Source organism: Ambystoma mexicanum, chromosome 2q (genome assembly GCF_040938575.1).
Source record: "Ambystoma mexicanum isolate Mex_15411 chromosome 2q, UKY_AmexF1_1, whole genome shotgun sequence".
In the NCBI taxonomy this organism is placed as follows: Eukaryota; Metazoa; Chordata; class Amphibia; order Caudata; family Ambystomatidae; genus Ambystoma; species Ambystoma mexicanum.
In genome coordinates, this window is record NC_090924.1 from 671,241,572 (window position 1) to 671,269,194 (window position 27,623).

The window sequence follows — 27,623 nt, forward strand, 5'->3', positions numbered from 1 at the left end:
TAGGTTGGCTGAAAAGTTGGGTGCATCCGAGGGCATTAAGTGACTTGGATAGCGAGGTGGCATCTGTGTATGCAGGGTCGTTGAAGCCCAGGTTGAAGTCGCTGAGAAGGAATAATTGTGTTGAAGGTTTGAGGTTAGATGAGATGCTTTGTGTCAGGTCATCCTCAAAAGTAAGAATATGGCCTGGTGGGCGGTAGATGAGGTGGATAGTGGTTGAGGCAGTGGGCAATTGTTTCAGCTTGGCACACAGCAGTACATAATTTAGTCGGGGAGTGGATAGTGTGCAGTGCTGGATAGTGTGCAGTGGGAGGGAGACCTGGTGGATCATGGCGACTCTGCCACCTTTTTTGCAGGTCCTATCACAGCGGACCAGGGTGTAGCCATCTGGGATGGCTATGGATAGAAGAGGTCCTGAAGAAGGGGTGAGCCAGGTTTCAGTTAGAGCTAGAAGGTCAAGGTGTTCTGCTATTTTTTTAAAAAACTTTATTTTTGGTTTTTACATAACAGTAACTCAATAAAAACATTGCACAGGTTACGTCCGCCCTCCCCCTGCCAACTCCCCCGGCACACCCTCCCCATTCCTGTGGCTGTCAGTTCCGCCAGGGAGCGATTCAGTTATTGTTCCCCGGACATTGATTGTGTTGGTCTAGCATTATCAAGGAGCCGGCGCCAGGGACGGGCTCTGCGATGAGTGAGAGTCAGCGGTGGACATCAAATGTGCAATGTACGGACCTCAGATATCTGGTGGCCTTGTGTGGAGTGGCAGGGTCTTTATGAAGTTTGTCTCCACGTCCTGACTATAGGGCACATCTTTCAGCCAGTTTTGTAGGTTACGGTGGTGGGGGCCCTAACGTAGTTCATTGCAACTCTTCTTCTTGCTGGGACTAGTAGTAAATCTGCCAGTTTGCGGCCGAAGGGCGGGAGGTGCCAGGATCTGGTCTGTATCCAATCGGGTTCCAATGATTGCAGAGCTTTTCTCTAGTACTAGTTCCCAGAAATGTGCTATAAAGTTAAAGTGGATCTGTTTATAACGTGTATTCAGCTAGACCTTTTGTGTTTGATGAAGGATGCACAACCAATCTTCATCTGTTATTGAGATTTGTAGGGTTCTTTCCCATCTCTTTTTAGGTGCTTGGGGAGTGGGCGCTGTGTCATTTAGGAGTGATTTGTAAATTTCCGAGACCAGTCTTCCATTGCCTTGTGATTGGATTACTCCGTGGAGCAGTTGCCACGTCGGTGGCTGTCGCGGGAAAGTGCGCAGGGTACTTTGTAGAGTGTGGCGGAGTCTAAAGTACATGAATGAATCCAGGGCGTTGTCGCTTCCTTTTTCTCTGGCTTGTTGTGGTGTGATGAATGTGCCATCGACAAAGAGGTCTTTGAGAGTTTTTATTTGCAGCTTGTCTATCCAGTTCAGGTAGATTCTCTCTGTAGGTAGGGGAAGTCCTGTTATGAATCTTGCTGGAAGTAGGGGGGAGAACCTGGATTGGATGTTGCTTCTTAGCGCAATCTTTTTCCAGATAGTGTATGTAACCTGGATGATGTTAAGCGTATTGTGAGGCACGTGGGGGTTACCAAGGATTAGTGTTCTGAGGAGAAAGGGGGTTGACAGCGCTCGTTCGATTTGAACATGTGGTCTGATGAAATCTGTAGTGTACCAGTGTCCTAGGAATTGGGGTGGGCGGCCCAGTAGTATCGCTCCGGATCGGGTATTGCCAGGCCTCCCTTCCCGACTGGTTGTATGAGTGAAGAGTATGCTACTCTCGCCACTTTGCCTGCCCGCACCAAGTCGAGTATTAGGCTCCGGATGCATCTAGGAATTGTTGTGGTAGCAGTATGGGGATATTTGTGAAGAGGTATAGAAGCTTGGGGAGGATCACCATCTTCACTAGGGAGATGCGGCCCCAAATGGTGAGTGGGGGGAGCATCCATCTATTTATTTTGCCTTGCAATGTCTCTATCGTTATTCCGTAGTTGTCCTGCATGATGTCTGAGTGGGATCTGGATAGTGAGATACCGAGGTATCTGACTTTCGATGATTGCCAGCTGAATCCGAAGTCGTCTGCAAATGTTGTTGTTGCCTCAGTTAGGGGGAATATAATGGATTTGGAGTGGTTGATCTTCAACCCTGAAAAGTTGTCGAATCTGATTGCCTCCCGCATGATTGGGTTTCGGTTGTCTGCCGGTTTGTGTATGAAGAGAGCAATGTCATCTGCGTAAAGGGAGACTACGAACTAATGGGGTCCGATTGAGAGGCATCTCTGTAGATGGCAGGCCCGAAGGTCTGACACCAGGGATTCCATCACTAACGCGAATAGGACTGCTGATAGTGGGCAACCATGTCTGGTTCCTCTTTGTAATTGTATTTCTAGGGATTTGGTACTTCCCATGGTGATGATGGAGGTCGTGTCTTGTACAGCAGTGCTACGAGGTTAAGGTAGTAGGTGCCTAGTCCCATGCGGCATAGAACCTCAAATAGGAAGGGCCATTCGATCGAGACTAATGCTTTTTCTGCCTCCAGCAATGCAGCTATTGCCTGCACCTCAGGGTCAAGTGCCGTCATTGCTCCAAACATTCTCCAGATCCCAAAAGAGGTCTTGCGTCAGGGTATGAAGCCTGCTTGGTCTGCTATGACTAGGCCCGGCATGAGCGGGAGGAGTCTGGTGGTTAGGATTTTAGTGAGTATTTTGTTGTCTAAGTTTATCAGGGAAATCGGCCTGTATGAGGCGCAGTCTTCGTGTGATTTTCCTGTTTTGTGCAGGAGGATCATGGTTGCTTGCCGGTGGGTTGGAGGTAGTGATCCGGATTCCATCGCCTCTTCGTACACCCGTAAAAGGTGCGGGACAGAAGGTGGGCATAGGCCTTGTAAAATTCACCAGTCAGGCCGTCAGGTCCGGGAGCTTTCGTGTTGGGGAGGTTTTTGATCGCCGTAAGGATCTCCTCCAGGCAGATGGGGGCGTTCAATAGTTCTCTACAGCTCGTTGTCTGTCCAATATAGTTCGATGTTGTCTAGATACTGGGAGAGTTCTGCATGGTTTGCTGTGTATTTGGTACTGTATAGTTCTTGGTAATATGTGCGAAATGTTTCAACGATTCCTTCTTCCGTGTGCACCAATTCTCCTTGCTGGTTTCGTATCCTTTCCACTAGGGTGGGTTTCCTCTCCGCTGCGATTGGTCGTGCTAGCAGGGCGCTAGGTTTCTGGCCTTCACCTTATTGGTGGATTTTGTGGCCATGGGACAGGAAATTTATTTCTCTTTCTACTATTGACCTCAAGTTGTCGAGTTCTATTTTAAGGGCGGCCAGGGAGCTAGTGTCTCTCGATTGGATGTGATTTAGTTCCCACTCTTTGAGTTTGGCTTTGCTGGAGGTTAGTTCCCTTCTGATAAGTTTCAATATGTCCTGTTCTTTCGCTAGGCATACTCCTCTAATGTAACTTTTCATTGTCTCCCAGAGTATGCCGGGGGATGTGACTGATGGTTGGTTTATCGCCAGGAAGGTGGTCAGTTCTTCACGGAGTTCATCTGCGAAGACGTGATCTTGTAATGATCCGGCTTAAACCCCCATTGCGGTCTATTTTTCTTGCTGTTGTCTGGGTTGTATTTGAAAGTAACGGTAGAGTGGTCTGATAATGTCCTCAGAAGGATCTGGCAAGGACCCCATTGGAAGTGGGCCTGGGTTGATACTAGGAAGTAGTCCAGACGTGAGTCCGTGTTGTGTACCCATGAGTGAAAGGAGTAGTCTCTGGTTTCCCAGTGGGTGTGTCTCCAGATATTGATTAAATTGTAGGCATTGCAGATTTGTTGAATTTGGACGCTGGCTTTGGAAGGCGAGGTCTCGGTACTCTGTGATTTATCTTTGTGGGGGTCAAGTGGTGTGTTGAGGTCGCCTCCCCAGATGATTGTGACTGGCCCAGCGGACTCGAGGTGTGTCATGACCCAGTCGAAGTTGTTTGCGCTATCAATGTTCGGCCCGTAAGAGTTGACAAGGGCGACTTCTTTTCCTTCTAATATTCCGCGTACGAGTAGTGCTCTACCTTCTGAGTCTTTTTCTGAGGAAATGAATCTGAATTTTACTCTTGTGCTCCTGTCGCGAACGCGGAATATGATGAAAGGTACCTATGGCATCCCCAGTCGCGGGCCCAGCTGTTCTCAGAGATGGGAAGGAGATGAGTTTCTTGAATCATGTCCACATATATCTGGTGTCTTCGGAGGTATTGGGATATTTTTTGTGTTTTAGCTGGCTGGTTGCCCCCTCTGATATTCCACGTGGCTAGGTTAACCATAGATATGTGGTGGCTTTAGTCGTCCGGATTTGTTCCTGACTTTTGGTGGTGATGATTGTTCTAGTCTTTTCATTCTTTAGGGAGTGATAGATAGTTTCGTTGGTGGGAGTTGAAGTGGCCGGATTGGTGTGGCTGGAGATGGCGGCCGTGGGTGGAGCCGGAGGGCTGGCGACGGACTTGCTTCCTGTGCTTCCCCATAACTATGTATAATTTCCTACCCTCACACGGGCAACCCCCAACTCGCCCATAGGTGATCCCCCCCTGCTTAATAGTCCTCTTCCCTTTCTTGACCCCCTTTGTCAGGCAACCCCCAACATGCCCGTATAACTTTGTCCAGATGGTGGACTTTAACTGTGAACTGAACAGTGCTGCGCTAGGAATGAGTTTGCATCTTCTGGGGAGGTGAAAAACTGGGTCCTTTCTGCATGTAGGATTCTCAGCTTGGCTGGGAATAGCATGGAGTATTGAATCTGCTCTGCGCGCAGGCGGCGTTTCACGCCGGTGAATGCTCTTCTTGCCGCTTGGACCGAGGATGAGAAGTCAGGAAAAATCTGCACTTTGTCATCTATCGTATTGGAGGTTGCCCTTATCCCAGGCCAGTTTAAGGATCGTATCACGATCTCTAAAGTTCTGAAGTTTTGCGATGAGAGGGTGTGGTGTCGCTCCAGGAATTGGGAGAGTAGCTGGGATTCTGTGTGCCCTCTCGATGACAAAGATCTGGGAAAGTGCAGTGGTTCCAAAAAGGTGTCTGCCCAATTGTTCAACGAATTCCTCCACCTTTGACATAGCCTGCTGTTCTCTTATGCCCACTAAACGGATATTGCTCCGGCGGGCACAACCCTCCAAATCTTCATTTTTAGCCACCACCTCCCCATCTGTCATTCCAGCGCCACTACTTTGGTGGTTAGTAGGGACATGCTATAGTCCAGATTGGAGACCGTTTGTTCTACTGTATCGAAGCGTTTGCGATGCTTGTCCAGCCTGTGTTGTAGTAAGTGTTAGGCAGAATCATGTGCAGTTCCCTTGGGGAGCACTACAGGAGATTAAGACTACAGGTATATGCAATAAATCCCCTTTGGTATCAGTCTGTACCACACAGATTTAGTTGGTAGCTGTGGCTGAGCAGTCAGACTTATCTCAAGAGGGAGATGAGCAGTATTCGGGTTTACACAATAGGACTACAATACTATGGAACAAGGAAACACTGACCAAGGCTTTGTATCAAAAAGAATATATATATTTATTTTACACACTCTTAATTCTACACACAAATCACTATCATTAAAGCAAGTTAAAACAGTGAAGAAACGTATACACAACTCCCAATTTAAATTGCAGACAAGTTTGAGCAAGAGTGAAAACTGAGCAAAATGGCACAGTGAAAACCAAGCAGAAATAGCACTCGAACAATTTCTCAAAAGGGAGGGAAAGGTCAAATTATACAGGGTTAGACTCTTAAACACACTAGCAACACTGCCCAGATGGATTGTGAACAAGTTAGGCAAGGCAGCACTTTAGCATAAGCCATACATAGGTGAAAACCGAGCAAAATGGCACGTCACAATATTAAAAAGGGAAGAAGAAGGTAGTTATAAGAGTTTTAGGTGCACCAACACATTTCTTGATGAAAAGCAATCTAGAGAAGGCAGTTATAACAGATTTAGCCAGAGTCAATAGGCCTGTGCCAGAGTCAGTGATACAAGGCAATGTGCCCAAGATAAAACTGTTCTAGTAGCTGCAGTCAAGTCTTTAACGGTTGAAAAGGAGGGTGCAGAAGGTAAAAGACAATGTTAGACGATAGGGGCGGCCAACCCAGGAGGTAGGTAAAGGATATCAAACACTTTTAGCAGTACCCCACGAAACGGGAGGCCTGGAGGAACAATGTACCTTGAAAGTGGAGACGGCTCCTGCAGTGGCGTTAGTTCCTGGCAGTTCCTGCAGTTCGGGAGATCCAGCAGAGGAAGAGAGTTTCTTGTCATGGAGGAAGGCTCATGTCACTGCACTGCCCAGGGATGAAGCCAGCTGTGGTGTTGCCGAAACGGATTAAAAGGTATGCTCCTTTAAATCGCGGTTGTGGTGGATGGGTGCCTCGCTATCCGGTCTCCGAGTGGTTGGCACTGGTGATTCGACCAAGGCAGGTCCCGGAAGGCGATTGGCGAACTGGTTGGCCCCACCAGCTCAAGGGAAGAAGACTCTTGCAGGTGAAGATCTTCTGAAGTCGTTGAAGAAAAGTGGTGAGGATCTGCAGCAGGGCTTCACCGGTGGTTCAGTCGTTGCAGATGTCTTCGGCTTCTCTCCTCTTCGGATTTCGTAGGTCCAGTGGCGACTTCTGTCTTCCAGTCCTCAGAGCCCTGCTTTTATGCAGAAAACCCCCCATTCATACAGCCTAGCTGTCACTCACACAGGATAACCCCCCAGCCTATCAGGGCAGAGTGCGACTTGGGTTGCCTAGGTAACCCTGTCCAGGGTGACTATTCCCCCTTCCACACATCCTGTCTACCCCAGACTCATTGGCGCCGAAAAGAGGGCTTCTGTGCAGAAGCCCGCCAAAAGGACAAACAAAGGATCCCCAACCTGGTTTAGGATTACAGAGAAAGACACAAGAAAGACATTTTATCAAAGATCTGGCAAAAAAAACCCACCAGATTAAAGTTAATAAAAAAATAATCCGGCGGTGTGTTAGAGGCTGTCAGAAAAAGTGGCACCCTCGAACAATGGGAAAATCCCATAGGGAAATATTTGTGGTCGAATATTAATGGTAGTAACCACTGCCACCAGCCAGAAACTTTGGAGAAAGGGACTGGACGGCACCCTCTTGAAAATTAACACCAGGGAAAAACTATTAACCCTTCCCAGTACTTCCATAGTAAGATGGGTTGTACTGGTTTTGTTCATAACTATTGACTAGTAAAGTCAATGGGGACTTTACATGCCCTGGGAGACAGTAGTCAGACCCAGGGTATGGAGTCTATGTTTGGGGGTCACTATGACACCCCTGTGTTACTGCACTGAGGGTTCTGTGTAACACACATGCGACAAGATAATACCTATGAGGGTGAGAAAATCTCATAGACAATAGCACAAAAAAATAGCCTAGAACACATAGCAAAATACAACTAAGAGGGGGAAAAAGAGCCTCACTCTTAGTAGGAGTAAAAAAACAAACCCCTGAAATCCAGCAAAGCTGCTGGGGGACTCAATAGGTAAGGGAAAGTAGCCTTAGAAGAGAGTTCTCCCTAACAGTAAGTCTTCTTTGGACCATAGAGTATATAGCTTGGCGTCGAGATTTCCTATCCCGGTCTTGAGATCCATGAGGATTTCACGTATGTCGAAAGCTGGAGGCGGTGTTTGGCTACCTTCAGGGATTGGGCTGGAGGGCTGGGCTACCGGTTGACCCACTTGCCTAGGTGTCTTAACTATTGCTCCAGTTTCAAATGTCAGCTTTCTCTGTGCCTTATCCAATTTTCCCATGATGATTTCTGAGGTGTTCGTGGGTATTAGAGGGTGAGGTGCGAGGTTGGAGAGGCCCGGGAATCAATGGATCTGGCCGGTGGTAGTGGTCGCTCCGGGGGAGCAGATGTCAGATCTAGGATTGGGTTACTGTGCCGCAGTTGGGTGGCGTTCTTCAGCCTGTGGATGTGTTATTGGGTGGGCTGTCTCAGCGTGTTGCCCAGTACGCCACAGTCGCCATGGTGGCCTCGGTCGCAGCGCTAGAAGCAGGGTAGTCTGTCCCAGTACTCTGTTGGGTGAGCTCCATTGGTCTCTGCCGCCCCCAGGTATGCAGTTAGATGGTGTAGTGCTGCACCGCCGTGCCAGGCACTCTGTCCGTATAAGACTGTGGAGCTACACAGATGCCTGGGCCAGGAGCGGGGAGTTGTGAGCGTATTGTGCCTGGGAGGGTTGCTTGAAGTAGGGCCTGCGGTCTGGGCGTGACAAAGACTGTGCCATGTGACCGTCTCGGCTCGCGTTGTTCCTCAAGTAGGGCCCGGCTGGGTCTGCTCTGACAGCTGATCGCCTATTTTGGGAGAAGGCTTGAGGGGTAGACGGGTGGCAGTTGTGGCTGGGTTTCACCCGCTCGGTGGGGTGCCGCTGTGTCTTTGGCGCAGGAGGTCAGTGAACTCCCCTGCAATGGAGAAGATTCGCTGCTGCTGTGGGTGATCAGCTGTGTTCGTGGTGTGAGGGGGCGGCTGAGGTGGAGTCTGGGGCACGCCAACGTTGCTGTAGGAGCTGGGTGGCCACCAGGCTTGATGGAGTTTTTGTGGAGGTGCCTCTGCGGTCCAGGGCCATGGCGCGTTAGTTGTTCATGCACCGGGCGGGACGCCTGCCGGTTAATGAGGGGCCGTGGCTGTTGAGCCGGACAGTGCGCGCATGCTGTACCTGATGTTGTGTGGTCCGGTGGGGGCTCTCTGGCAGTGCCCGTCGCTGGTGTCCTGCTGAGCTCTGGCGAGGCGTGTGCGATGTTGCCCCACGTGTTGTTAGATTGCTTCGGGGGGAAGAAGGCTTCCGCTGGTCGGCTCGGGTCCCCACCATTCCTTTTCCTGCAGAGCCGCCGAGGTTACTGTCGTCTCCCGGTCTCTGGGAGGTTTCGGATCACTGCGACCCACCTTGTTGGGGTTCAAGGCACTGCCTCCAGTCCCCACGGGCTCGGATTCGGGAGCCGGGGGGTGTTGCGCCATGTTGGCTCGGCTGTCTCAGACTGTCTCAGACTGTGTGCTGGAGCTGGCCCCTGTAAGGGAGAGGAACCCCTTCTCTCTGCCTCTGGTTGTGGTGGGGTTCGGCCGCCCCCAGACCTTGGGGTTCTGCTGAGTGCAATGGGGTAGTGAGGCCGGGTCTGGAGAAGGCAGCGACGGCGTGGCTCGACCTCCTCGTTCTCTGTGTTTTAAGGATGCCGCGTCTTCAGCAGGGCACCCACTTAGTCACGGCAGTGCCGTCCTTGTCTGCCTTTCGTGGATGGTCTCTATGACGCCTGGTTACACACAATATTCACAGGATCTTCGGGACTCGGCGCGGAGCTCTTTGGGAAACGGTCATCTTGGTCGGCTCACTAGCGCCCTCTAAGGTGTTCTTCTATGATGAGGTGGAGGATTTCGTGAGTATCAGCATTTAGAGATCTGGTGTTCAGCAGGGCAACAAAGAGGTGTGTAGGCGGGGGCTGTAGGAGACAGGGGTGGTGGCGGTGTTGGGATGGGTGTATCAGGGGGTGGCTTGCTGCCTGGATGGGTGCGATATTGGAGATGGGTGTTCCGGTTTAATGTGGCAAGTGGCCAGGAATCAACGGTGGGATGGGAGGTGCAAGAAGTTAGGTGTATGACTCGCTCAGCGAGGGTGTTGCAGTGTGTGGAGGAGGACGATGGATTGTTTGGCGTGCTGGAGGGTGGTTGGGGGCCTGGTGTGTGTAAGGTGATGCATATGGCAGGGGGGTTATGGATCTCTGGTGGGAGAAGGGTGGGGTTGCAGGCATTGTTAGGTATGGTGGCAGTTGTGTGTGGATGAGGTGGTTGTTAGAGGGGCTCTGCAAGGCAACAGAGGAGGCGAGCAAGGTGATATGAGAGAAGGTGTGTTCTTGGGCGAGGAATACTAAAGCAGCCAGTTGCTCCGGTACAGGTTGGGTGGGAGCGGTGTCTTCTGGGGTCGGCGTGGGCTTAAGTGAGGGAAGAAACGGCATTGCATGAGGGAGGCGGGTGCTGTTGGAGAAGGTTGATGTTCTCATGGGTTTGTGCTGAGGTAAGGATGTAGGTTGCTGAAGGATTCAGGGGAGGCATGGCGGGATGGGGCTGACAGGGACTTGCTCCGGGCGGCCGGAGAGAGCTTGATGGGTGCTGGCGGTAAGGGAAAGGAGGGGTTGTGTGGTGTGGCAGGCGGGGGTTATTGTCCAGAGTGAGTTGCTGTGTGAGCTGAGGAAGTGCAAAGGAGGGTGGAAAAGGGTTGGGGGTTAACAAACACTTTTGCTAGTTTCAGAGACAGGGTGGATACAAACATAGCCTTCTCGCACAGGTTGAGTATAGCAATGGTTTTACCTTCGCAGATAGGTTGGGCTGGTTGGGAGGAGGATGATGTTATCGGATCGTGGCTTCTAAGGCAGCAGGGTGCTGGACAGGTGCGGCGGATATTGAATAGCTGAGGTTTAGGTGACTGGTGTAACTTGGAGCGTGGAGAACGGCTTTGATAAAATGCACCGGCCTTGACTGTGGGCCTTCACTAAGGTGGCAGAGCTCCAGGTGTTGGGAGCTCCAGTCAATCACCAGACACACCCAGCAAGGCAGTCCGGGAGTCCAGTGGGGTCCTCGATACGGCGGCAGCCATCTTGGTGGGTTGCAGGGGCTCTGGTCCAAAAGTAACTGGATGTGTGATGTTGCATGTAGGAGGCCGGCATGTGCCGGTACCTGGTTGTAGAATGGGACTGGCTGAGACAAAATGCACCGGCCTTGACTGCGGGCCTTCACTAAGGGCTGGCTTTGCCTCCCGGCTTGGGGGCACAGCTCTTGATTCTTTATGTAAAGTTATTTGGTGATTCGCATCCCTCATGTCCAATTTTGAAAAGTGCTTGCCTTCTTTCATAATTCAAATCAGGCCCGTTATTAATGCACAACAATGCACAACGATTGGCCCCTCCCTGCTACTTTCGGACCCACTGGGCGCCGGAAGGCAAGAGCCGGCACATCCCCCAAGGGACCATAAATACTGCAGACCTACCTGTGCCTGCACCTTTTGGAAGCCCCTGATGCCATGAGGGGCAGGAGCCCACTCCCTCCGCGACCATCGCCAGCCCTCGAAGTGCCGTGACAATAGAGGAAACAAACTATACTCTTCCACCTTATATACAGACCTCCAGGCGCAATCACTTCCTTTGAGGAGGACATCTCCCACCTATTGACATCCAATACAAAACCAAACTCCCAAATTATCCTAATGGGTGACTTCAAACTTGGCCTTCAGGACCCTAATGATGAAAATGCCTCCCTGATTAATGACGCTATCACGCAACTAGGTCTGACACAACGCATTAGCAAACCTAAACATGCTAAAGGCAGAACTCTGGACTGGCTGGCCGACGTCAACTGTGACATCTCCTTGACTGACATCACACCTTGCGCCTGGTCAGACCCCCATCTTATCACCTCCATTATACCTAAAGTTACACAAAAAAGTGAACCTTCCACCGTTGCATTGCAAACCCTAGCCAGGAACAAACGCAATATCACCATTGAGAATCCCAGCCCCTACTACATCCAATCACCTCTGCTGTTCACACGACCACCAACTCTAATCCTACATCCCTACTCGAACTCTACAATGACACACTGGAACAAGCCCGGAACCAAATAGCAACACTTAAATTAAGAAAGATCAAACCAACTTCCCATGTGAACAAATGGTTCTCGGCAGAACTAAAAGCACTTTGTAATCTCAAGAGAACAGCTGAATCTAGCTGGAGAAAAGCCCCTTCTAGAGCCACTAAAGAAAATGTTTCATTGACAGCAGCCACATACAAAGCTGCTATTACGAACGCCAAAAAAGCGATGTTTAATAGAAGAATCCATAACGCCAAATCTGGCACTAAAGAATTATTCTCTATCCTAAGAGAATTGGAATCACCTGTGCCCCCTACCGATGACTGCATCAAAGACAAAACCTGGTGCAACCACATCCAACAAGCGCTCTCTAATAAATAGCTCTCCTGCAAGCCAAGAAAGAATCTAAAAAAGCTAACCTCGCTGCCAAAGACCACGCTAGCTATACACATAGTTCCCCCATCCCGACTGCCCCTCTCTTGCACTTCTCACCAGTCACAGAGGATGAAGTAATTAAAATAATTGCTAGCCTAAAACCATGTAATTGTCTAGGTGACCTATGTCCTGCCTCAGTTATCAGGGATGGGGCCAAAGACCTAGCTCCTTTTATCACCACCTTGATGAACTCCTCGTTCAAAAACTTGGCAGTCCCGAACAACCTCAAAGAGGCATGGGTCCTACCTCTACTCAAAAAACCCAACCTAGACCCTAATACACCTACGAACTATAGGCCCATCACGACTGTCCCCTTTCTCCTGAAAAAACTAGACAAAGTAGCTTACCTCCAAATACAACAAAATTTGGAAGACAAAAACCTTCTAGGTCTGCGACAATCTGGCTTCAGACCCAGGCATGGGATGGAAACAGCCCTCCTGGACCTAAAAATCAAAATGGATGAAGCCAAAGACAAGGGCAATCAGGCCAGCTTGCTCTTGATGGATCTGTCCGCAGCCTTCAACCTAGTTGACCACCAAATACACACCAAACACCTCTCCTCGGCTGCTGCATTCTCCCAGGATGCCACCAATTGGAGTCGGTCCTTCCTATCGGACAGAACAACCAGGGTCTTCGCCACATCAGCTGCGCCATGGCGGACCCCATCCCAATCCAATGTGGAGTCCCCCAAGGATCATGTATCTCCCCCACGCTTTACAATATCTTCAGCTCCTCTTCGACCGCCTTGATGACCTGGGTGTTATATATGCAAACTATGCTGACGACACCCAGGTCCTCATCGCGCTCACAGGGAGCTATGAGGAGGATGTTGCAAAACTAAATGAGATTTACCTTGAAATCCAAGCATGGATGGCCATCCATAGCCTCTGGTTAAACGATGACAAGACAGAACTGCAGGCCTGTCTCAACAAACTCGACCCCAGAAACCAATCATTCACTATTGATGGCAACATTATAAGAGTGTCTAAAGAAGTAAAAACACTGGATGTGTATCTTGACTCAACTCTCTCTCTCAAAAAACAAATTACTGCCACCATCTCATCAACAGCCTACACCAATAAACTTATTAATGCCTGTAAACTATTCTTATCTACCAACAGCTGCCTCACACTGGATAGGGCCCTCATATTGTCCAAACTGGACTACTCTAACACACTCTTCCTCGGTACCACTAACCACAACCTGAACAGACTACAGATACTCCAAAACAACACCCTCAGATGCGTCCTCACTCTCCCCCGCAAGACCCACATATCCACCCTCAGAAAGGAATCTCACTGGCTCCCCATCCGTGAGAGAATTAAATTACATGCACTGGTCATCACACACAAATGCCTCTATCTGACAGCCCCACATTAATTATCAGACAAATTCACGAGACAGACTCTACCAGACCAACTAGATGCCCATACCTACACCAATTTAACATCCCGAAGTTCAACCTGAAAACCGCTGGGGAAGCAAGCTTACCTGTACTAGCAGCGAAATGCCAGAACTACCAATGACATGCGCTACCAATGACAATCAGAGCCGACATGTTGTTCTGGTCGTTCAGGGCCAAGGTAAAGGAACTACTCACAACTCAGAAATAGACTGTTAACTGCACTTAGCTAAATTCTGCTTCCTTGTTTCAAATGTATCCTTGCATCAAATGTATGGCACTGTGTATGCCACTATGCCACTTGTGTCTTTGTATCAAATGTATGTCTCCACTGTGGCGGACCAACTTGTAACCTGGTCCCTCTATAACTTTAGTATGCCCCTCTTCACAGACCATTCTGTAACCTGGTCCCCCACACCATGTATTGCACTGTATCCTCCCTGCTTGTCCTTTGTATGTGCAACTTTCTGTAACCATTGCTGCCCCTAAGGTCAAAGCGCCCAGTTACCTCAGGGTTTGGCTGCCCTATACAAATAAACAAACTAAACTAAACTAAACTAAACTATTTCCACTTTGCAAGAAGCTAAACCTCAAGTGTCTAGTTGTGCGTACTTCAAGAGTGTAACCAGCAGGAGACAATCAATGTGGACACCAAAATCAAGTCTATGCTGTCTAATACAAATCCTCAAAATATCTACTTTATAATGCAGTTCCGAAGAAGATGCATTAGTGTCCCTCAAACAAAAGCATAGCCCCAATGGGAGTCTTACTTCATCAGACCTAGTTTTGTTGGAGCTTCAAATCTAGTTTTGTCGTGTGCTGGGAGTGGCAGATCTACTTTCGGACAGTTGCACTGATACTGCATCTGAGTTCCACACTCCAGCGAAGGTAACCATAATCTTCTTCAGGTCGAGCAACTGCTCTAGAGGTGAAAAACATGTATATGAGTGATTTTGGAAGCCATACTATGGAGATCTATTTCTGAGAAAGGGGTGGAGAGCCTCCGATCTGCCAATCATCTGCCAGGACTGGCATGAGAGGATTTGTTCCAGATTGCCATAGTGTGGATGTTCCCATTCAGGCAAATTCTATTTGAATTATAAGTATTCAAAGTCGAGCATAGTCCTCCTAGTCCAAACCTGACAAAGATGTGTGATCCCCTATTATCCACACCAACCCAAAAACCATGTGATCATTCTTTGTCATTGCCATTTCCCCACTCAAGGGGCCATTCCAGTACAGGCAAAGGTTACATCTGGAGCTTCTGAAGCATGCAAGACACTTCTTTATCATATGAGCCACCACTGCAGGCAGCGTCTTTCTATCTGCTGACTTTTCCATAGAAAGCAGTCGACTCAGAGGATAGGGGTCAGCTGTTGCCTTCTCGAAAGAGAAACATGTTTACATTGCAGCCTTAGTATAGCCAAATCAATGATATGAGGACCTCAATGTAAAGGGAGCATGATAAGCTCCGAGATCAGGCATCCCAAAATCAACATCACTGATTTTCCTGTAAAGGACATCATTTGGAACTTTAACTGGCCCATTAGGCCCCCAGAGAAATGGGTGAACATCACACTTACTTTTTCCTCAGAAATATCTTTGAATAATGTACTGGAGAGGACCCACAACTTTACAAGAAACAAGACTGGCACAGTTAGGAGGATTTTCAGAACCTACTCTGATGAGGGATGGCAATTTACGTGGACCAAGAACATACAAAAAGTGCCCACAATCCGTGGGGCACTTGCGTGCCCCGCACACCTTTAGAAAATTGGGTACCAGTTAATTCTTCAGTGTTAAAGAGAATATTTAGATACAGGACCCCTCACATGGGAATCCAAACTTTATCACAACACTTAGAATCAGATTTAGGTGTACATATGAGTGTAAATAATCACTCCCACTCCGTTTTAACAAAAAGGAATTGTTGTATATTTTCTTATTTTGTTATACAGTAAAGCATTGAAACATAAAATGAGATAATAATTTCTCAAACATCAAAATAATCCAGTTTTAGTTAGCTCTACTCGTTTTGCGGATAGACCCATTCCTCAGGAGCAATGACTCTTCCTTTGATCTTTAGTATTCATCCTTTTATGACAGGATCTACAATATAAACGCATGTATATCATATTAGTTTTTTGTAACTCTTCGAATTATGTACATCTGTCATGATTAGGTAAGTGCTCATTCACTTGGTGATGGTCTTGTGCTGTTTTTCCCCACTTTATGAGTAAAATATACAACTTCTGAACCACTAGCAATAATCCTTAGTGGAGGAACTGGTACACCTCCAAAGAAGATAGCTATGATCAAAAAGCATTCATTCATTGACTATGTCACTGATATTGAAATATGCTGCAAAAATGGGGAAGGAAACCCTACCTCTGGGCCAAAATCCCAAAACACCCTCCGAAATGCTAAAAGTCCCAGATAAGTAAGGTATGGGGCCTGTGTCCTGCCTCTACTTCTGGTTAGCAGAGTGACTCTACAGGAAAATTCAAAAACAAAAGCTAAAGTTAAATATCTCACTTCCTGTAGGACCTGTATTTCCTAACGGTAGAGAATAGATGTCCAGGAGGCATTAAATGTCACCTGCCTTAGAAGGAGCCAGACCACAATAGGTCTCCAGCATCCAGCTGCCATGCAGTGGAAAACAAGATGGCCACAATTTATTTTGATGTTATCCGGGCATTAGCGCTCCTGGATAACGTGACATGTAAACATTGCATGCGTCGAGCATGTTCTTGTGTAGAGTGCGACCGTTCACATTCCCTTATGATAGTAGGATAGAATAAAATCTCATTGCAATTACTGAATAAAGCACCATTGCCTTAAACTGCCAGCTTTCCGGTGCAGAGGCCGCTGTCTAACGATATGCCCAACTCTGTGATCGATATGGAATGACGGACTATGGAAAAAGATGAAGTCACTGTGCGTGAAAAATATAAAGACCAATTAACAGTTCCTCCAACAACAAAAAAAAGTGTCCTGCTAAAAATTAGAAGGCCTCCTTTTGTATAGTAAGGAGAGGGGGGTGCCCCATGGAGTTGCATGATAATGGGTAGTTCTGCTCTAAGTCCACTAGAAAATTGTATAACTGTGGATCAGCCAATGAAGACCCACAGTACAGGGACATGTGCTGATCGTGACTGTACTCTGCAGAATTTAATTTGCTTGTCTACCAAAAAGGTACTAGTTGCATGTCGAGGGGGAGTCAAAACAGACTATTTCTTATGAGGATAGACCCTCTCCAGTTAAACGAGTCCTGAAGGTAATCATGCTCACAGTCTATAGTATTCGATTACCATAATAAATTATCAAGATTCATGGTATACAACAGTGTGTCATATCAAGATAATATGGATCACAAAATGGTCCCAGATGGAAATCCTCATTCATTCCATTTGCATTTAGACTGTTTAACTTCTCAATCCAGTAGAGCTCCCCTTTGTTCAATTCTTTCCTATCTCGCCCCCTCTTGGTGATCTGTGATGTATCTGTGATGTATCTCTAGTTCAATTAATTTCAGTTGCGCAATAGTGTGTTTTAATGCAATGAAGTGTCGGGCTACTGGTGATTTTGTGTTCCCTGTGCAAATGTTGCTCTTGTGCTTTTTCCAACATTGTTGGGCTTTACGTGATGTTTCACCCACATAGTAGATCCCATAGGGCCAAATTAGCCCGTACATTAATTAACTTGAGGCGCATGTTGCGAAATTCCTTAATTTTATCTCTGCCCCTTAGCGGCAGTGTCTAACATACCTTTCCTTGATGACTTTGTTGCAATTATTGCATTAAACACACAGGAAATAACTACTCTATTTCTTCACCAGTGTAAATTGTGTATTCATGGGTGTCTTCCCATGACTATGTGTTCACTAATGTGTTCACTGATAGGTGTATATTCTGCCTTTACTAGTTGGTGCCGTAGATTTCTACCCCTGTTGTAAGCTATGAGGGGTGATTGTGGAAAAGGTCTATGTAGCTGAAGGTCTAGTTCAATCAATCCCCAATTCTTCCTGATTAGTCTTGTCACATGGTGACTTTGGCTAGAAAATGTCAATTGTTCAATGTGTATAGGAAAGGTATTTCTCCCTCCTTGGTCTTTGGAACTAATAACTCCTCTCTCCTGAGATTGGTGGTTCTGTTTTTTATCCATGATGCCAAGTGGATACCCTCTTTCCTTATACAGAGTAGTCATGTTCTCACTCTCCACTCTCAATGTTTCTTCATTAGGCACTATCCACTTCAATCATAAAAACTGACTCTAAGGAAGGTTATCTACAGGTGTCTGAGATATTGACTCAAGTAATGAAGGGAAATGTTGACATCAGTGGGTTTATGGAATATATTGGTTATCATCTCCCCTTCCCTTAGTTCCAACTCCACATCCAAAAAGTGACATATAGGGGTTCCAATCTCCATCGGGAATTTGATGCAATCGTGTATGTTGTTGAGGAAGGTCAGGAACTCACATAGCGAGTCTCTGTCCACCCTCGAGATAGAAAAAGCGTTGTCTATGAATCATTTACAGACAACTAGTCAAGACTACCAGACTTGATGTTGTAGCACGTTTTCTGTTTTAACTTGAAACATGAAAAGATTTGCGTAGGCTGGGGCTATGGAGGACCCTATTGAGGTGCATGACACTTTTAATTAAAATTGAGATTTGTATCTGAAATAGTTATTGCATAATTTGATTTGCGTAAGTTCAAGTATGAACTCCTTTGAAGCCTGGTAATTCTCCTCTCAACAGTGCCCATTCCAGTTACTCCACACCCCCACCATGGGGAATCGAGGTGTAGAGGCTCTCTACATCAAAGGATATTAAGATGTCATTATCCATCAGTGGGCGGATCTCTTTGAGAATACTCAAGAAATGGAAAGTTTCCCTTAGATAAGTAGTAGGTTTCTGTACTATGGGCTGTAATAACTTGTCTAGATGAATTGCTATAGCGTCAAAAATGCTGTCCGTCCCTGCCACTATATGTCTAAGGGGGGAATGGCTCTATTCTTGTGAATTTTTGGGAGACCATAGAAGATTGGTGTAGTCGGGAAATCTTTTGTAAGGAACCTGTGTGTCTTGTCCAGGGTCCATCCATTCTCATGTGCCTTCTCCAAGGTATTTTCAATTACTATCCTGATCATATTAGTCGGATCCTGGTCTATCTTTATGTAGGTATCTGTGTCATTCAACAGGCTCATGCACTGGGAATTGTAGAAGCTTGTGTCCATTACAACAATTGCCCATGCTTTGTCAGCTGACTTTATTGTTAAAGTTCTGTCACCTGCATTGTCTCTTATGAGTCTACTCTGGTGCTTCTCTATGTTGTAGTGGGTGGTCTTTTGGAAGTTAACTTTTTTCAGGTCCCTCGTCATTTGAATTTGCAAAAAGATTCAGAGCCATATTGTTAATTTGTTGGTCAAAGGTACTTTTTGGTTTTATGTCTAGGTAATCCTAGGTGACTAATGGTTCTTCTCGTGATTGTTGAAGGTAAAAAAAATACCTTCTACAGCATCATCCTTATGAGTCTTTATAAATCGGTTCTCTCTTCTAGTAGTGTAGAACTCTGTGCTGGTACAAAGGATAACCCTAGGTTCAATATGTCCATTTGGTTCAGTGTCAGATGTTTGGAAGACACTTACGTGGACCAGACAAGGGTTACAAAAAAGTGTAAACAAACTCTAAGTTTCAGAGAGGCAGTACTGTAAGACACAAGACTCTGATGAAGGTAGGCTTGATATACAGTACAGTAAGCAGCTAGAGAGACTAGTAAGTAACGGGATCACACAGGTAAGTACAAATATGCTCTATTTATAAACAACACGTAGTATAAAGTAAAAACCTGCTACTAGAGGCAAGGGAAGTCTCGCTCTCCCTACATATACATACATCATGATTAAGTGAGTATATATACTTACTTGCTGTAGATTAACACAGTTCAAGTCAAATATGAAAAGCAAGATAGCACTGTTGCGAGGTAAATTGGGGAGAAGAAAGATGTTACATATTTAGAACCATGCACCAAATGTAAATTTAGTCGATATTTCCCTACTCTAGGAACAGTCCTATGTTCATTCTTCCCCCTTTTATTTTTCGCTGCACTTTTTGCGGAACATTTTTTGCCAAAAAGAATCATCTTTTTTTTTTCATTTGGTTGGGGTGCCCCCCAATTCTCCCTCCCCTACTATTTATTCCCTATACACCACCCCACCCTCCCCCTTATATGCCCGCCTCCTCCAAACGTTTCAACGTTTTTGTTGGCAAAAAGTGCCACGAAGACGGGTATTGAATGAATGTCGTACCCTAGGAACAAAGGCAACAATGTTCATGATATGTACGATCAATTCAAAGTACTTTAGGAGGGGTTCAAGGCAGTCTCACAAGTCCCCAATAGAAAAAAAAAAGAAAAGAATGAGGCTCAATACAATAGAAATAACTTTCTATAGTGAGAACACCAGTTGAAGAAAAGTGATTTTCTGTTAAGGCAAGTTGCAGCTCCCAATTCCTACTTACTGGGTCAACCAACCACTGTCACAGGCATCTCTAGGGTACAGCCACTTGCCCTATCATTACCTGTGGGAAAAGGAGTGCACCAAAATAGGCATGCAGGCTCACTCCCTGAAATCAGAATAGGGAGGAACCCCCCCCCCATACCCCAGGTAAGTAGGAGATGCTGGGAACAATCACTCACACATTGACCCCATTTCTGGATGTCCAGAGGTCACAGGCACAGTATTACATGTTGGGTTTATGGCTGACTAGCAGTGGTTTTGGTTGCAGGATGGAACAAGAGGACATTTCAGGGGTTATAGGTCAAAGGTACGAATCAAAAGGTTCGAATTACAATTGGTTCGAATCAAAAGGACCGAAAACAAAAGGTTCCCATTTTTTTTTTTTTTTTTTTTTTAGGGGGCCCCCCACAACTCCTGTTTTTGTGGTAAAATATATATATAATTAAAAAAAATTCGAACCTTTGGTTTTCGATCCTATTGACTCTCACCTTTTGCATTCAAACCTTTTGTAATGATCCCACACTGGATCAGTCAGTCAGGCACGTCATCAGAGTGATGGCATATATTGGTTTCAGGTTTCATGGAGGCCCCTGGGAGAGAAGCAGCATTAAGATTAAAAAAGTTTGGAGTCATGATGAAGACTGTAATAGCAAAGGGGGTATCCTTTCTCTGGATGTTGCAGGCCAAGGAATGGACTGGCGACTCCTCAGAGCTCCAGAGATGGCAGGACATCTGTGGAGGATGCCAGACTGGTTGTGCCCACCATCCAAGGAAAGGAGGCACCCAGTGAAGGTTTCCACGTGCAGATCAAGAGATGTGAAGAGCTTTGTAGTAGTTGGCTGGGACACTGAAAGTTGTAGCAATGGTACCCCAGCTTCCCTCTGCAGTCTTTGGTCTTTGAAAAGCTTTCTTCCAGAGATACAAAATTTGGCTCCAGCTCCTCTACTTCTATCCTAAATTCAGGCTTGGAGAAACCCCAGCCCTCTAATGGAAGGCACATGGAACATTAATACAGGTAGTGACTATCCAATATGGGACAACCGGCAACTACACGTCTGCGAAACAACACCATGTCACTCTGGCTTGAGTGTGTATTGAGGCGAGAGAGCTGCAGTGCCCATGTTTAATCATATCAGCCACACAAAGCAATTACTGGGTGTTCTGATCAGAAATCCTGTTAAAGTTGGGGTGAGTCAGAAGAAGGGCACAAACTCTCTGAGGACATGGTGCACAATATTATTATTAAAGTGAAACTATAAGGCCTGACTTTCCCTATCACTTTGGGTGGTCCCTACCTATGTTACTAACTAAGGTTCTCACAAGTCAGTCATGAATGTCCAAAGAAATATATCTGCTGTCCAAAACAATCCCTAACTGACCCTACCACTATAAAGACTAACTTAAGTCAGGCAAATAACTCCCTTTTCCTGAGGGTACTTCTAGTACAAGTCTGTCGGATTATTTTGAATGCATAATCCTCAAATCGTCTGTTGTGACTACTTGGATCAGTATTTGTAATTCTTCATCTGGGCTATTGGGTTTCACCTCCTTTCTTGGAGATCTTTTATGAGTTCTATATTCCTTGTTGTTAGTCTCAACACATTCTTGGAAGATACTATTGCTCTGGTAGGCTTTCCCTCGTGGGCAATTAAAGTTCAGCTTTTTTGGTTTACTTGACTTTGCATATGGCTCAATTCTATAGTTCCTATAGACTCTGGCGCATTACGTTCTCTCGCTTTGGTATTATTCTCTTCTTCTTCAGAATATCAATTTACTTTCCCCTTTCAATAAGGTATTGTTATGCACTGTACTTTTCTCTCATTATTCAGACTTTCAGTAATCCTTTCTCCTGTATCACATTTTAACTTCATGGGTTTCAAGCTTAATTTTGCCAAGTCCCCTTTTTCAGAGGGTATTGTTATTCGTATTTCCCAATTTGATCGAATTTAATTGACTGCATCGTAAATCTGGCCGAATTCAGCCAGTACCATTTGATCGATTTAATTCTAATAAATTTGGCAATCAAAATCGAACATGGGGAGCGGGGGTTGTGGGGGTGCCCCCCGCTCCTCTTGTTCGATAGTGATTGCCTTGGCGGTAGCGTGGGTGTCCTCTGCTTAATGAGGACTGGAGGAGGGGGAACAGAAAAAAAAAGAAAAGTGGACCCTGCAGCGTCAGATCCGACCCGCATAAGAGGGATGGAACTGATGCAGCAGGGTCAGAAGCAAGCAAAGAAGCGAAAGGTAAGTGGGGGGAAGGTGGGTGGATGTATTAGGGGGATGGCGGGTCAAAGTTTTGCCGGATTTGGCCATGGTGAAATTGTATTCCCAGCTAAATTGTCCACGGTCATTTTCACCACAGTCAAATCACATATATCCTTGTTATGCACTTTTCTTTTCTCTCAGTATTCAGACTCTAAATAATTATTTCTCTTATGTCACAACATTTTTAGTTAATTTGGTTCAAGCTTAACTATGTTTCATAGCTTCCACTGAGACAAGTAACTGGTGTGGTATCATGATTCCCTAAGGGCCTACCGTACTTTCTTTTCTTCCTGTTACATTTGCTTTTGAAGGAGAATGTCTTTGGAAGCCTCATTCCTTTGGGACCTTATCTCTTCTCATGGACCGCTGCCAACTTATATCCATTGGTGTTTCCCTGCTGGTGGTCTCATTTCCTCGCAGTGTCCTGGTCTTCCAATGCATGACTGGACACCCTGTGCCTCTCTATTGGTGGTGGTGTTGGCACTTGTTAAGAATGCACTGTCCACCACGGATCCTCCTTCGTGGTCCTGCCACCACCTTCCTCTGGCCCCAGCCCTTTCTGCTTCTCTCGCTTTGGATTTGCCGTAGCCATGGGTCCAGCTCTTTGGTATCGAGCGAGTTTGAAACTCACAGGCTTCCTTCCGCCTGTTCCAGGTGTAAGGCAGCATGTGGCCTTCTCCGGCCTGCATATGCGTTTCACTCTCTCTTCTCTCTCCCTTCTCTCTATATTGCTCCTCGAGGGTACATTAATCAACATACTTTTCCAAGTGGATTGGATATTTCAACTTAAAGGGACATGCTTTTTTCCATTAGATAATGGCATCTATTAGGTGTTTCTTCATCCTAGTCTTGGTATTTAAAATTCGCTGGTGTTGTAGAGAATTCCAGGTAGGCCACAGTATGCACAGCATTAGGGAGTTCCTCCCTGGCGAACACGAGTGCTTGTCCCCTAACGGGGAGTCTCTGACGGTGAGGTCCCACTTGCCTCGACCCCTATGGAGTGTGTCATGGAACAGGCTCACCTCCCTAGCTTCACAGAGGGGGGCTTACCTTATGGGGGGAGTGACAAATTCCCAAAATTAGTCAAAAAGTCTGGTAACCGTTTGCAGAGCCAAGGTAGGCATAGTCAAGGTTGTTTGGTAATATATCTGAATGAGGTCTGGGGTGGAAGTTCGAGTCATAGAGTATAAGTCTGATAGAGTCAAGTATAGGAGGCATGAGTAGGGAGGGGAGATAATTTGGTTAATGTGTGCTTACCTCTCTTAATTATATATTCTGTTCATGCAGTAACGTTTTCATATTCATTTTAACCTATTGTGGATGTATTCTACTTTCAGGGTTTGGGTTGTTTAAGGTCAAGCTTGCACAGTAGGGCAATGTAAATAGGCTAGACCAGAATATCAATACTAGTTCATATAATTTAGCTTCATTTTGAAAGAAAGCAAATAATATGTACCTGCTGTGCCTTGTGCATTATTAGATCTTTTTTTGAATAGGTGGGCGTTGTCTGTGTGCGCTGCTGAAATTCTTCTGAGCGGCACCCAGAAGAAAGTTGGGCAAGCGCACATGCACACAGCTTAGAAGGAACATTGAGAGCTGCCTGGATGCCAATCATACGGAGGAGGGCTATCATTTAATCACTCTTTGTTGGGTTATTGGCATGGTTGCAAGCTTCCATATCTGGGAAATCACCAAAAGAATTAAGAAGTATTAGAGTGGAACAGCATTAACAATTATTACTAAACATAAGGTTTTCATTTGCATTACGTTTTTAAAAGTTGCATCACATGCTGCAAAATGCACAATTTTACACAATTTCCATGTAACCATTTTTTGGAAGAATATGATTTACCTACAAGCACCTCGTGTAGGTAAACCCTACTTGAAGAGAAACATCTCCAGTTCTGGAAGCACCTCAAGACCTCTACCTTTGCTTCCGCCTTTGCCTCTCTTCTCCCCTACTGATCTGTTTTCTCTCTTGGCACCGTGCACCTGGCTACCCTCTGTCATTCGGGCCCAGGTACCTACTCACCCTGCCTCCCTCCTGCACTGCCTCCGGGTCACCCCTTGCACTGGGGTCTGTATCTGTACCCATACAGTCCCCCTCCCACTTTTCTTCTGCACTTATCAGATATACCCTGTCTGACTAATCTAAAACTTGCCACTTGCTAGCTCCACTACCACTGCTTATCGCCTTTATTTATTTATTTTACTTATTATTTATTCTGTTCTATCCTCTGTTTCGCACTTTCCACTTCTCCCCCCTTCTATGCACGTTCCCCCTTTTCCCTTTTCCATGGACCTGCATGTTCTCAATGTCACTGGGCCTAGTAAGATTGCTGTTTTTGTTCTAGCCTTGTTCCCCTCCCTTTGTCTGGTCGCACTCTGAAACACTTGTGTATGAGCGCGATATAAATAAAATATCATATCATATCAGATCATATCAAACCCTCATTTGCATATATGCTGTAAATATGTAATAGTCAATTAAATAAATGGTGTGGGAACAACGTTTCACCATACCCAGGTATCTCTGAAACTTTTCCACTTTAGCAGAGTTGATTTTCTGACTAGTTTGTGTGCCAACGATAAAAACTGAAGATTCAGGATGTGGTCTATGGACCCTCCTTACTCTCAGTTCTCTAAAGGTACAGCCAGACACTTAGGGACTGATTCACAGAATGTTTCCCTATGGGATTGTGCCATTATAAAACGCTCCTGTGAATCAGGCCCTTACTTAGGTTGAACTTTTGCTGAAATCCCCCTACACTGTACACATAGGTTATTCCACAAATGCACCTATGTGTTGGTAGGTCTTTTTTGTGACACGTTGGCATGCAGACCAAAGAAGCTAACTGGCCTTGGGAATGAGGGGGACTTGCATTAGAGAAAGTCAAATTTACCTTACACTACATAGACATGGCAATTTCTGCTGTTGTAGTAAAAAAATCAATTTGCAAATTCTTCTGCGAAAAATGTTAAGAATTTGTGCTTGCTATGTGCTTGGCTCTTATGTTGTTACCTAAAATCTACAACCTACTCTTGGTGAAGCGTACAATTTGTACAGCTATCTGGGGTGGATTCTCTCTTGGGCGGATTCACAAAGAAGTTATTATGAGTGACTGTGATGTACCCCTGACTTAAACCTCGAGAGCGCTATTTCATTCACAAAGAAAATACTGCGACTAACTTTGACCTTCACCAGAATGTTCACAAGTAAGTAAGGAATAAGTCAGAGTTACACATAGGGCCCAAATAAGTGTCTACTTCCTGTAGAATCACTGCCAAACATGGATACTTTAACCACTACTCGGTCTGGGAGTAAATCTGCCACATTACCAGTGGTGTTAAATTAGTGTCCCCCTAAATTCCTGGATTTTTTTATTGCTGTCATTCTTAGTCACAGGAGATAAGAAAGAGATATGCCCCTGAGCCTTGAGCTGCTATGAGTACAAATCAAGAAGACCTCTGTTTTGTCTTCATTAAGCAGTAGGACATTTTTCCTCATCTACTCCTGGGCTTATTAATGACCCTGCTGAAAGCTATTACATCCCCACTCTAGTCCAGTGACCTGTATGTATACCTGTATCATCAGCATATGATTGAGCAAGGTATACATTGCAGGGAGGTCGACTAATGACAAATGTAACAACAACAGCTTGTGCTTCTCATATAATAATTTATTTGTGTGATTTTCAATTTACAGGTTGCAGGTTGCAACAAATGCCTGTAGGAACTCTGGGAGTCTCTATAACAGAAAAGAGACAGGTTCACCTAAACAATTGCCAGGAAAGGAATTACATACATTGAGGGATTCATTCAGTGTCTACAACCTCTAGGGCGTATTTCCAAAACATCAAGGTTAACCTAATATTGGAAATTCTTGTCCTTCCTGTGACTCCCTATTCTATAACACAATGCCGAAAGAACATGGGCAACAGAAAGTTCAAAATCTATATTCAGTAAGTGGAAAGGTTCTCCCAGAGCTTACTCTCAGTATAGACCTTCTTTGATCTTCATGATTTCCTTTGGGTCCTTTGGAACTCTCCTAATCCTGTTGCTTCTCATTGTTCTGGTCAAGTTCATGTTTTCATGTTTAAGCCTTTCTCTCTGCCGCTCCTTCTGAGTAATTGGATGCATCTCCATCCTCTGGTATTCCACCAGACTGGCCTCTTTCAGACCCTTGTAACCAACATATTCTTCCTCCCAAACCTCAGGGTTCTCACACATAGGATTCTCCATGACCCGGTTCAACATTCACTTGGAAAACGTCTCAGTAGAACCTAGTTTGTCTCACTTTGCTTGAATATGTCTCTCTTTGACTTGTTTGATCCACATTCACTTGGAGCAATCTCACCCAACCTGATTGGCCTAGCACCATTGCAGTAGTCCAGTTGCTCAAGATTAATCAGAAAGTTTTCACCACATTCTCGTTTAGTGACCTTCCCTTACAGTAACGTGGTTTGTCACTTCATACTTAGATGAGTCTAAATTGGGTTATCAGTATTCACTTGGAAAGGGGGCTCTGCAATCTTGCTCTAGTATTTATTTATATTTATTGTTTGCTTGTTAGGCACTTATACAGCAAGTAAAACACTGTTTCAAAGCACCTACAGGGCGAGGGGAGGGAACAAGGAAGATAAATACATTATAAAACACAATATTTAATAAGAGCAGTGGAGGGGAAAAGGGAAGAAAGGATGAACCACCTATGCCTTGTAAGTACTGAGAACATGCAAGTGCCGCAAGGAAGAGGGCAAAGGGAGTAATTGCTGGGGAATCAGAGCTCATGGATAAGCCACAGATGAAGTGCTTGGGTTGTTCAGTGCTACACGGCCTGGAGCTACATTCGGTGTAAGTGCGAACCTCCAGGGAGGAGGGTGTGCCAAGGCATTTGCTGAGGGTAGACAGGAGCTGGGCCGCTTGGGTGTGGGTGGTCAGGGGCCCTGAGGATGCATAAGGGCCCTGGCCACCAATCACAGCAACTGGGGCTTAGCAGAGGATAGAAGAAGGGAAACAAAGAGGTAAAGAGGAAAGTCTTGAGGAGCTTCCAGAATTTAAGAAAGTCAAGCTCAGGTAGGTCTCTTTCATAGTGATAGGTCTCTTCATGACCTCAATGACCAGTATTTCATTTAGTCAGGTCTCCCCAATAACCTGGAGTGCCAGTTTTCATTTCGCCACATCTTACCACAATGTGTGGGGTTAATATTTACTTGGACAAGCCTCACCCCGACCCAGGCTGTCAACATTCCCTTGATCGGTTCTCACTAAAATCTGGAGTTTAAGCATTCATTTGACCAGGTTCACAATGACCATTCAGCATTCGGTGGATTAGGTCTTACTGTAACGTGATGCCTTCTGCCAGGGTGTGAAAGCCTTATCCTTTTTATTAAAAAACAAAATTAAGTGGGTAAATCGATTTCTGTAAA

At 45.9% G+C, this 27,623-nt stretch overlaps 1 protein-coding gene across 1 annotated transcript in view; it reads right to left on the reverse strand.

Moving 5' to 3' along the window:
* LOC138568796 (transmembrane protein 104-like) overlaps positions 1 to 27,623 on the reverse strand; it is a 779,592-nt gene that overhangs the window by 235,932 nt on the left and 516,037 nt on the right. The window lies entirely within an intron of this gene.